Genomic DNA, 8,150 nt, shown 5'->3' on the forward strand with positions numbered 1-8,150 from the left:
AACTGAGGGTGTTATAAAAACATGCGATTCGCAGGCGCGACAGTAGGCGAGGTCTAATGTAGGCTCCACCCAGGCCACCGGTAATTAAGTTCTGTGATGTGTGGTAGTAAGTCAGATTGAATTACCATTAGTTCAATATTTGATTGTGGGTGCCCTGCTATCAAATTAATTGGAAATAGTGATTTTCCAGGAAGTGATTCGATTAAGTGGGCCTTCTGGCGTCCAATTACTGCTAATTGACTCACTTTTACACCATGTTCACGTGGCGGCGCAAGCCCCATTTTTAGTTATTATATGTAGCATTGTCTGAAAAGAATTATTTTGCAACATTCACATTATGCTTATATATTTTTTTCACTAATAGTTTAAGATTGGTTATTTATGACCAGTTAGTACTCATTCAATTATATCAGATTGAGAATTTTTGATGTAAGTACTTGTAAGTAAAACGAGTTAAAATAACATATATATGAAGCGATTTACACTAAAAATAAGCAAATTTCAACTTCAAACATATAAAATTTACCATCCTAAATGAATAGGAAGGAAACTTTTGCTATTTTTTCTATAAGAGTGTTAGAGAGGTTAAATCAATTCAACGTTGAGTAAGAGTAAAAAAAATTATAAAATTTGTCTAAATTTAATCCAAATAAAAGTAATAAAAACGACAGTATGCAATCGGTTTATCTTAAAAAAAAAGAAAAATAAATTAATTTCAACATTTAAAAAATGCAAGATAACAGGAATCATCCTGAGCTCATAATTTCAACGTACTCAATAAATCTACTCCAATATGCCCAATTTTTTGGGTCTATATGCGTATATTTGGAATCGACTGTCGCGATAGTTGTGGTGGTTAGTTCAAACTGAGTAGTAGCGTCATAGAAACTCCACAGTGAGTTTCTGTGTGGTCAAAGTGAGTGCAAGTCGAATAGCAGAGTATGTTAATATATTTTGGAAGTCCGAAAAATCGCAGACAAATGCATGCGAATATGTTCAACTGATATTGGCTTATTAAGTCCAAAGAAAGACATACTTATCAATGATCAAAAGAGACACATTTTTCCGTTTTTCCTTTTTTCCATGGGGAATCATATTTCGGGTGATTGGCTCAGTGAAAATGTCAAAATATTGAAGAAATTAGGAGAAATATTAGGTCAAAATTAGTCAAAGTATCTGAGTGTAAGAGAATGAGTTTTAGCTTCTGTGCATCGTCCACTGTGATCGCTAATTCGTCCCCATTTCATACATTGTCTGAGCGCTTTTTAATATGGGAGCTGCTCGATTATGAGCATTTTCATGCAGCAGTATATAAGTTGAAAAACATGCTCATATTAGGTAAATATGTTCGCTGGGTTATTAGAAAGTAATTGTTTTTGTTAGGCGTTTAATAAATTACAACTGTATAATTGCTACATTCAGTAATTTTTGAGTCGTATCAGAGCCACAGATATGAAAGTACCAATTTCAATGATAAGGTCCTATATGTATAAAATAAAACTGAGCCATTTAGGAAGGCATTTGAGACAATAAGTTAACAAATGAAAAAGAAACGAAACAAATTCACAATCACAGATTGACAAGATATCTGAGAACCTTGTTGTGGAAGCGCGAGATAATCTCGATATTGGAGTGTGAGAGGTTGACCCACAGCTCAATCCCATAAGTCCATATTGATTTGAACATCGTCTTGTAAAGTAAAACCTGATGTTCCAGGAAAATATTTGATTTCCTGCTAATCATCCAATAAAGTTTGCGCAGCTTAAGGCCCAGTTGACAGTTCTTTGCTACGATGTGTTCACGCCAGGTGAGACGGCTATCAAGGTGCACACCCAGGTACTTTGACGCTATCCTGGATCCACACGAGAGCACCGTTCAGCGTTACGGAGAAGGTGGGGGCAGGACTGTCGTTTGGTAGTGGTGGTGATATGCGTCGACTTAGCATCAGAGATTTTCACCCTCTATCGAGCAAATCAAGGCTCAATCGCTGCTATGCCCAAATGCAACAAATGAAAAGCAACAGTAGAAGCTTCTAGCCTCTTCAGCTTGACAAACAAGCCCACATGCCACACTTTGTCGAATGCCTACTACACGTTTAAGAACAGCGCGGAGCAGTATTGCCTGCTCTCTACACTCACTGTGATGTTATCAACAACTGGATGGACCTGCTCAACTGTAGAGTGCCGCCTCCGCAATCCAAACTATTGGTCGGGGATTAATTAGCCACGAAGAGCTCCAACCTCAGCATCGAAATCCTCTTAAAGAGTTTGAATAGAATTGGGAGAAGGCTGATGGGACGGTATGATGAATATACATTCTGCGGTTTGCTTGGCTTAGCGCACATTGTGACCTTAAACCTTGAGTTGCGCCGGCACTTATTCTAATCGCAGCATAGCATTTAATAGAAGTCTCAAAAACTATAGTCTAGGGTATAGTAGTAAAGGGAGAGCGAGCACACCGTGGGCAGGGCAAATACTCCTACTCATTCTTTTGAACATCGGGTTTTAAAGGCCTAGAGATTTATGCGAAACTGATTCTTTCGTTGTTAAAAAATTAGATTTAGATTTAGATATTTATTGATTGAATTAATACAAATATTGATACTACAACTTATATTTGTTCGTTTGAAGATGTTCTATAGTCTTACAACCGACAAAAAGGTTCTCTTATTGTGGACTCCTTGTCACTTGAACAGTTTGGGTAATGACATCGGAAATAGACTTACTACGAAAAGGTTCGGCTCCTCCATTTATTGTCCCGGAATCCCTACTGGATATCTCGTGAAATGACAGGAACTTACAGTTTAAAGATGCATTGACCTCATAACTAATGTCAACAAAAAATTGTCTGAATTTCTCTTAAATTTAAAAAGATCGGATTTTAGAACCCTTATATGTAGGTAAATGCCATTGCAGTGACTTTTCTGTGCTTAGGGACCTTGGAAGCTTACAGCTGAAGGTGATCTTGGGTATCTTAATGTTTCAGACATTATCAATTCAAACTAAACTATTGAAACATCTACCATAATCGCAAATAAGACATATACCGGTGCATCGAATTTAGTGACACAATGGACCAAATGTACGTAATCCATCTTTAGAATGACTGCTGTCCCCACACTCATACAAACAACAATCTTACTTACTTACTTAAGTGGCCCTTTCAGGGCCATGGCCCTGAAAGGGATGTCTCCACAATGCTTCGCCATTCTCTGCAATCCGCCGCCACCGCACACCAGCAACGCACCAGGCCCAGGGCCCTGAGGACGTCGTCCACCACGTCCATCCACCTTGTTCGGGGCCGGTCTCTTCTCCTAGGCCCCCAAAAGGGGGCATGATACCACAGTTTCCTGGGCATTCTGTCGTCCGACATGCGGTGCAAATGCCCAAGCCATCCCAGTCTTCTTGCCCGAATAGAGGCGGCAATGTGCGGTTCCCCATAGAGCTCCTCCAGTTCGTGGTTCATCCGGATACGGAATTCCCCCGAAGTCGCATCTTGGGTCGGCCCATATATCCTTCTCAGAATCCGTCTCTCAAATGTCTGCAGCTTTCTCTCCTCCGTGCGGTTCAATGGTACTGCTTCCAGGCCATACGTGATCACTGGCTTCACGTTCTGTAGATTTTGACCTTTGGTGACCATGAGATGTTTCTGGGCCAGAACACTGACAAGAGTAAGTCCCACCTGCTGCCGCTCGCAAGGGCCCAAAAGTCTCTTATTAGGGCTATGTCCTTTGCGCGCGGTAGAGAGTGGTCTTTACGAGTGGCTGCGCCCTTTGTTTGAGAGATGGGACGTCCTCCCGTTTCGACATCTATACGTGGCCAGGATAGTTGGCTCGTTCCAAGGCCAACAGGATAACGAAAGGATCATGTATTAGACAGAGACAGGTGATGCCCAGTCGTTGGGCACGGGAAAATGCTATCCGTCCGGAGAAGAGACGCATGATTGTATACTAAGTGTTTATGATAGCCCAAGGGCATCATCTGCGGCCAATGGCACTGCCTGTCTCAAGGAAAGAGACTAGACAACTTTACCAGACATTATGCCCGATGATCTGGTGGCACTATTACATTGAAGCCTATATGTCGGCTGAACACTTTCCCTGGCCAAAATGAGATGCTTTGCAAGCTCACCAGCCGCACTCTTACTTGACAGCTCCTCGTCAAGGAGCACGGGCTCTCTTCTCCAGGCATCTTGCATCCACTCATCAAGCAACGTGTTCCACAACGCCTCTCCAAGGAAACAGTTTGCACTGAGCAACGCTCTTCAGCTCGTGCGGAAACATGGCCCGGTTTATGAAGTGGACAAACTCAGCCGTCGAGGAAAATGTGGACAAACAAAAGTGAAGGGAGACAGCCCCAAACCAGCAGCCGCTCGGGGCGAAGGAGACGCCGCGGAGCAGCCCGAGACGCCACGCATTGCACGCCACGCAGATCCGTCAGCCTCCGTTAAGAAACCAGCTGCCGTCTCCCTGCAAGATACGAGCGCAACAGTCCATAAACATATCCCAAGAAGCTCATAATAACCAAACTAAAATAAAACGTTGGTTTGTAACCAAATTTTTAGTCATTTACGATGTGAGAAATTACGTTGTGAAATGACTTACAAAACAGCGTTATTGTCAAACGAATAATGTAACGCTATTCCAACGAACTTGAAAATAATCAGAGAACTTGAAACAAATGAAGATGTTTTATAGCATGAGAGATGGAGATTGACAATCTTTGAGGTGTACCGCGATCGCCTCAGAAGCATCTAGAGAAGAATTTTTAGTGTCCAGATAAATTCGCACACTTTCTCCAGCTTTTGATGGTTTTCCTGGGCCGGCAACACATAATGCCATTCTTCTGCCATGTCACAGCATTACAGTCAATGAGAATTTGATCACTGTTGACTGTTTAAGCATAATTTTTCACCCTCGGTGCAAAACATAATCAAAACAGCGTTAAATTTGAAAGTTATGGTGAAAACACAGCATTTGTAATTTGTAATTTGTCCGCGATCATCTCTTTCTTCCCCTCGCGTTTCGTGTATTTTCCTTCCTACTTTGTCAGCGTCTGACTCTGACATGTCGAGACAGCCACTGTGCGAGTAGGAAGGAAAATACACGAAACGCGAGGGGAAGAAAGAGATGATCGTGGACAAATTACAAATTACAAATGCTGTGTTTTCACCATTAGGAATTTGATTTCCTCGGGCACATTCGCTATCATTTCGCTCACGAAATCGACACGAAACCCACGCGAAATCCCCGTCAACGTCTCCCCTCTAGCCAATGAGGAAGCGATCGTGAGCGGCAATATCAAGGGCTCATCAACTTATTTTCAAAGATATTTTATTGAACTCATAATTGCTTGTGTCATTAATATTTTTCTTCTGTGAGTGTTCCATTCACATCAAGAAACGCAACAAAGTAAAATGTTCAATTTGTAATTGAATTTGTTTGCGATTTACAAGAGTTTTCAAATATTTTTTGCTCAGTCATTCATTTTATAATTGAGATGCCCTTCATCACGTGTTATCTCTCACACTCGAGTCTCACTTCACTCGCTTGCTCCGCTCGCTCGCTGAAGTCTTCAACGCGCGCGAAGCGCCACACGTGCCACCATCTTGAACTCATTGCGAGAAAACCACATGAAAACTTTTGCGTCTTATATGCAATGATTTAGAGCCTTTGGCATCGATTTATCGAGCTCTCGGATCATCTTATGAATTATCAATTCAATTGGCATGCTCAAAGCTCAAATTCCTCGTTTACCCCGGAAAAATTCTGCGGAAAATGGGCGGAAAAAATTTTCATTTTCCGAGATGGGATGCCAATTTTCGGGTTCAGAAAAAAATTTTCTACAAGACGTGCGTATTTGCACAAGAATCTCACGCGTGAAACGCAGACAAACGCGCATGTTGGTTTGCAATTTTATGCAATTTGCCAAATTTATCGTGTCCATAGAAAATGTGTTGCCGAATTGTTCTATCAAAGACACATTGTGTTCGGTGCGACGCAGAGTGGCGAAGAATAGAATTCACCTTCTCAGCGCGCTCGAGCGCCGCAGTGCGGAGAAATATAGAAGAATGAAAGGGTTATAAAAGAGCGTTATTCTCGCATAGTTTTATGACCCAACGAGTATGTATTTTTGTTGTTTGTTGGGGTTCTCGTACAGGAGGTGACATCGTCTATTTGAGGTTAGGTTTTAGCGAAAAATTCGGCCGTTATTTCGATCATACTAATAGTATCATCGTGACTTCTTTTCGCGCGAAGTCACAATAAACCAACTATTCATTCATTTCGCGCGTTCTAATTGTCAATTTTCTGTGCAAAAGTTGAAGAAAAATGAATTGCAGTGCAATTGGCTGTGAGAATATCCAGGGATGTAATCCCCACGTCTCCTTCCACCAACTCCCACACCACGAGAGTGAGAAGGTGCTGAGGAAGTGGAGGAAAATCTTGAAGAAGTCGTCAGGTATTGAGAAGAAGATCATCAGAGTGTGCTCTGACCACTTCCTGCCTGACGATTTCCACCCCACTTCCCGAGCTCTGCAGGGAGAGTGGAAGTGCAGAAGGAGATTGAAGAAGGGAGGTAATGATTTATATACAATGCAGGTTGTTCTTTTTTATTATTTCATCTATAATAATTTTCAGTTTTCCCGACGAAAGTTGGGACATCTCCAGAGCTGAGCCGGGCTCATCCAGAGGCGAGTCTGGACCTCATCCAATCTCTCAACCCAGAGATTGCAATTCTATGTAAGTTTCAGAATAGAAATATGTGTAAATTGATTGACTTAAATGTGCTCTCGTATTTCACAGGGGATCATTCCTACGCAAAGATCATGCCCTGCGGTAATGGAGATGAGTTTGAGGAGAGAACTGCAGTCTTGAGAGACGAGGATGAAGAGCTGAATGATGTGATCCGCGATGAAGCCGGAAGTGACAAAGAATCGGAAGTAGACATGCTCTTCGACAACACAATCGAAATTATTTCGGATTATGAGGAGACAGTGGAAGATCAATCGATTGATAAGTTATTTTTTTTTATAATATTCAATAACTCTATATGGATTTCATTAATTTTTGCGAGAAAGTTGAATTTTACTTCCAAGATTCCACGATTTTCATCTCACTTTTAAAGTGAAAAAAAATGTTCTAAGAGACACGTGTGAATTTATTAATGAAAATGTGGACTGCAGCAGATATTCAAAAGATGTCTTAAATACTTATGTGAAGCAGAGAATTAGAAACAAAATAATTTACCAAAATAATCACTTAATTGAGAAGGAGAGAAGGGCGAATATGTATAGGAAAAAAGGGTGGGCGGCTTCACAGGAGCAAAAGAAAATACAAACATTCACAACTTGAATAAAATAATGAAAATCCGTGAAAAAAAGAATTGTTTAAATTTAAATTCCCGCGAATTCACTTCACCGCGAAACACAAATTTAACTATACATCTTCTTCTTCTTAAAATGGTCGCTTGTCGCCTCCTGTACGAGAACCTCAACAAACAACAAAAATACATACTCCTTGTTTGTGACCGTCTTTTCAATGCTCCATAACACCGTCACAACTAAATTTTCAAACCTTTCCTAACGGTTATATGACACTTTGTTTGCAAGTGAAAACGGTTATAAGACCGTCATAAGACGGTTTGTTTTCGCTTGGGATATCATCCCCTAAAAATGCATTTCGATAGATCGTAAATAATCCTTTCGCCCCGAAAGGGTGACAGAAATCAATGTAGTAATGATTGAAATAATTAAACTGTTTTTTTTTGTTCCGTCTCCATTTATTTTGCCATCTGTATTATATACAATAAGCAATAGATTAGGTGGGTGGCGATAGTAGAGCATGAATTGAAGACTGTCCAGTGACAGACTCAACAAAATAGACTTAACATTAGCAGACATTACATGTTAACAAAGTCAAAAATTCTTTGCCTATTTAGTCCTCTCCTGGCTCTGACAAACAGGAGGTTTCTGGTGAGGTAGTTTGGATGCAGAGACAAATTAAACTGTATGAAAGCATAATATTAAGTATTGTATTACTTTGTGCAGACAGATTTTAAATAAAAGTTGTGCAAATTTTAAGTTTTATTTTAAAATTTATTACTTTGTATGATTCCCGGTATACGATCTATCATGATCCATATTCCAATTGA

This window comes from Phlebotomus argentipes, unplaced genomic scaffold (assembly GCF_947086385.1).
Source record: "Phlebotomus argentipes unplaced genomic scaffold, Phlebotomus argentipes genome assembly contig_75, whole genome shotgun sequence".
Lineage (NCBI taxonomy): Eukaryota > Metazoa > Arthropoda > Insecta > Diptera > Psychodidae > Phlebotomus > Phlebotomus argentipes.